Raw genomic sequence first — 4995 nt, forward strand, 5'->3', positions numbered from 1 at the left:
AGGATCCGAAGCAAGCTCTGCGTGGACAGCTGCGAGCCTGATGCAGGGTTTGAACTCACAAACTATGAGCTCATGACCTGAGCTGAGGTCAGACGCTCAACCGACTGAGCCACCCAGGTCCCCCGTTCACTTTCTTGTTATGCTTTCTTTTGTGTTGTGGCTCCTGAGAGGTTAGGATGCAAACCTGAACCTTCTGGTGGTGTATTTGATCCCAAGGGGGGAGAGTCAACAGAAGAGAAGCCGTATGTGGAGATACTGGCTTGTGAACCCTGTGACTGAGTCCCTGAATCCAGGCATGCCTGAAGGTACATCTTCTCCAACCTTTTCTGAGACATGAGCCCACTAAGCCCATTTTTTGTCTAAGTCAGTTTGAGTTGGTTTTCTGTCTGAATAACCAAAATATTCGACTTCCATATCTATTCACCGAAAAGAAACCTGATGGACCCAGCCTGGGTTAGGTCTCCTTGAAACCCATAACTGTGCTTAGGGGGTAAACCCTTTGACAGATCTGCCACATGCCTGTGTCTGTTGTGGAAGGAGGTAGCTTTGTGACTGATAGACTAACAGTATCACAGGAGTGAGTGGTGGACACTCCTCAAAAGGACATACAGTATAGCCAAAAAAAAAAAAAAAAAAAAAAGAGCAGATATACCTTGCAAGAGTGATTTCAGATTCTTATGGCATCTAAGAAGTTGATTTTTGAGAAATCCGAAAGCAGGCCTGATTTCAAACCCCAATTCTGCTCTCTATTCACTGTTTGACCTTGGCCAAGTTGTATATCCTTTCTCCCCGAATCTTAATTTCTGATTGTTAATGTAAATAGATAATATTTGCCATCACAGAATTGTTGTGAGTGATATCTGTAAGTGAGCTGACCACATATAATTTATCATCTAAACAGGGACACTTTTGAGAGTGAAAAGGAACGCTACTAAGGAGACTTACCAGGACTGGATGAGACAAAAAATATTAGTAGTACCACATTTCACTCTCAAAAGCGTCCCTATTTGGGTGATAAATTATAAGATCTCACTGCCCATCATCCATTGCTAATACTGATTAGTACATACTAGGTGCTGAAGTCTTAGCCTCCTCTGAGACTTCTAGGGTCCCCTCTGCCTTTCATACAACTGACTGATGCCTTCATAGTTCTTTGTACTTCTGTATTGTGGATGTATAGGATGTATTCTCCAAAACATTTGTTATGATCGTTCCGGTGGCAAGATACGTGACAATATGATCTACAGATTTGTATCTGTGAAAGAATCTTTTCTTACAACTTCCCCCCAACTGCTCAACGTGGGAATTTGGAAAGGTTGCATTAACTTAAGAGCATTTATTTCAGTCAAAGTGTTCTGCATATTAAAGGCGGTTCCAGCTAAAATGCTTAGGATTGCTGGGACACACCCTGGAAGTTATTTTGTAATGTGAAATTTTACTTAAACCTTGCTGACACATTCTGTTGCTAGAAGTTGGTCGGGATTTTCTAAATCCATCCTGGGAGGGATAAGTTAAAACACAAAATATGGGCAAAAGAGTGAACAAACACTTGACGAAAAAGATACACAGATGACAGGCACATTAATTTTTTTAATTCACTTAATTTAGTTAAAATCAAAACTATAGTGAGATACCACTTCACACCTATGAGAATGGCTAAACTTAAAAAGATTGATCATACCAAGTGTTGGTGAGGATATAGAAGAACTGGAACCTCTCTCTCTCTCTCTCTTTTAATTTTTAAAAGTTTATTTATTCATTTTGAGAGAGGGAGATAAAGTGTACTCACATACGCTAGCAGGTGGGAGGGCAGAGAGAGAGGAGAGAGAGAATTCCAAGCAGGCTCTGCGTGCTGCCAGAGCAAAGCCTGACGTGGGGCTCAAACCCACGAACTGTGAGATCATAATCTAAGCTGACGTCAAGAGTCAGAGGCTGAACTGACTGAGCCACCCAGGTGCCCCATCTTGCTGATGGGAATGCAAGGTGGTACAATCACTCCGGAAAAATTTAGCAATTTCTTAAAAAGTTAAACATATACCTTTCATATAACCCACCCATTCTATTCATATTTATCTGTGAGAAATGAAAGCATATGTCCATAAAAAGGCTTGCACATGAATATTCATACAGCTTTACTTGCAATAGCCAAAAACTAGAAACCCAAATATTCAACAAGGGAATGGATATGTACACTGTGATATATCCTTACCATAGAATACTACTCAGCAATACAAAGAAATGAACTATTGATATATGGTACCACATGGTTGAATCTCAGAGTAATTTTGCTTAGTGAAAGAAGCCAGTTAAAATGGAATACACAAGGTATGGTTCTATTTACATAAAATTCTAGGAAACACAAACTGATGTGAGAAACAGAAAGCCTGTCAGTGGTTGCTTGGTCAGGTAGGGTAGCAAAGAGGAGAAAGAGGAAGGGTTACAAAAGATCTACTGTTAGGTACACAGTGGCATCCAGTATACTTATATTGTTTTGTGACTATCATTGCTGTCCATTTCTAGAGCTTTTTCATCATTCCAAATGAAAATTCTATACCCATTAAACAATAACTCCCATTAAACAAAACTCACCTTTGTCTGTAGGATTTTCATAACAAAATTGAATATAATTCTTGAACATTCTACAAGGAATGATTTATTTATTTATTTATTTATTTATTTATTTATTTATTTATTTTTTCAATATATGAAGTTTATTGTCAAATTGGTTTCCATACAACACCCAGTGCTCATCCCAAAAGGTGCCCTCCTCAATACCCATCACCCACCCTCCCCTCCCTCCCACCCCCCATCAACCCTCAGTTTGTTCTCAGTTTTTAAGAGTCTCTTATGCTTTGGCTCTCTCCCACTCTATCCTTTTTTTTTTTCTTCCTTCCCCTCCCCCATGGGTTTCTGTTAAGTTTCTCAGGATCCACATAAGAGTGAAGCCATATGGTATCTGTCTTTCTCTGTATGGCTTATTTCACTTAGCATCACACTCTCCAGTTCCATCCACGTTGCTACAAAGGGCCATATTTCATTCTTTCTCATTGTCACATAGTACCCCATTGTGTATATAAACCACAATTTCTTTATCCATTCATCAGTTGATGGACATTTAGGCTCTTAAGGAATGACTTTGAAGTAGATTAACATGATTATGTGGCACCTGGGTGGCTCAGATGGTTAAGCTTCTGAGTCTTGATTTCTGCTCAGGTCATGATCTCATGGTTGTAAGATCGGGCCCCATGTTAGGCTCTGTGCTGAGAGTGTGGAGCCTGTGTGGGATTCTCTCTCCCTCTCTCTACCCCTTCCCTGCTTGTACATGTACCTCCTCTCTCTCTCTCTCTCTCTCTCTCTCTCTCTCTCTCTCTCAAATAAATAAATAAATAAATGAAATGATTGTGATCTTATGTTTTCCATCTCCACTGTACCTCAAATCTGGCCGCCATTTCCCACACTCCAAAAAAAAGTGGGTGAGGTCTTGTCGATGACACATGGCCACTATCACACTACTGGAAAAACAGCCCAAGCTGCTTGTCTTGCTAATTGTGGGTCAATTGTGTCATTTGTGTGGGAAGAATGACTTAATTATCATTGCTACCTACTGTCTAAATTAGCAAATCATACACAAATCATTCACTTTCCTCCCTATTAGCCTCCTTCGCCTTCCCACTCCCTACCCCCAGTCTTTCGAAAGTCCATAGCAGTTTTCTGCGGGTTTTTTTAAAAGTGCCTCCTGGAAGGATGGCTCAACTGTGGTGAGATGTTTGTTGTCTCCTCCTGATTCTATGATCTCTTCTGGCACAGTAGCTGGTATTTGGTAAACAAAACTCTTATACTAGGATCTCAGGGGTTGAAACATGTCCTAAGTGTGCTCAGGAAAGTGATGGCAAGGAGGTGAAGCTTTAGAGATGGGCAGACCTTGGCCAGGATACTTAGGTCTCTGAGTTTCATTTTTCTCATCTCTACAACGGATATGATGTCTACCTACCAGCTGTTTGTGGGGGTAAATGAGATCATGTTTGGAAGACGTCTAGTACAGTGCTAGGAGCTCAGGCGAACGACGAAAGTTATGTTCCCTTCTTCCTATTTATTAAGTTACTTTGAGATCAGAAGAGAGAAAGTGGTGGGTAGGAAGCAGAACCATGAAAGAATGGAGGCCGCTTCTTGCCCAAAGGAGGATATTTATCTCTTGTACAAAGGTCTCCTATTCAAAGAAGCCGCTAGATTAAAAAAAAAAAAAAAAAAAAGTTGAGCAACAGCCACCTGGGTTTTTGGACTGAGTTTCGGATAAAGATGCTTGTAAAAAGGAGCTGGTGCGAATCCAGAAAAAGATTTGAAATGCCCCAGGCTTTGCCATGGCACAGTCCCCAGTTTTTTCCGCACTGCACTTAGAGGTTTAAAGACAGAGTGAGCTCAAATTTGGCCCAAAGCCTCGACTGTTCCCGTGGCGGCCGCGGGGTAGAGGTCAGACCAACAGGTGTGGGAGGCTTCGAGGTAGAGAGCAAGGAGCAGGTGTCAGAGGAGGGCCCGCCCCCCCCCCCCCCTTTTCTCTGGCACAGGGGCTCCAAGGCTGCTCGCAGTGTTCCCAGCAGCGGGCGGAGGAGCCCTGCCCGGTATCTGGGGCCCCGGGCCGGGAAAGAGACGCTGGTGGGCTTCCCGCCCTGGGCCAGCCCCGAGCGCAGCGGCGGATGCCTGGAAGTTGACGTGCATTTTGGGCCGCTGGGAAGCCCCTAGGCGCCCGAGGGCCGCTGCAGTCCTCCGGCCGGCCTCCGCCCTCGCCGCCCAGCCCCGGCCCGGCAGGGAGGAGGGGCCGCCTCGTCGCGGATCTCCGTGGCGTGAGGACGAGGGCGGGGGCCCGAGACCCGCGCGGGAGACGGCGCAGCGCCCCTAGCCCTTCGGTTGGCCGACCCGCCCCCTCGTCGGAGAGGCGGGAGGAGGCGGCTCTCCATTGGTCCGGCCCGTCGGCCAATCCCCGAAGGCCCGGGGCAGGAG

The sequence above is a fragment of the Panthera pardus genome, unplaced genomic scaffold (genome assembly GCF_024362965.1).
Source record: "Panthera pardus isolate Hobbes unplaced genomic scaffold, ASM2436296v1 HiC_scaffold_11, whole genome shotgun sequence".
Classification (NCBI taxonomy): Eukaryota; Metazoa; Chordata; class Mammalia; order Carnivora; family Felidae; genus Panthera; species Panthera pardus.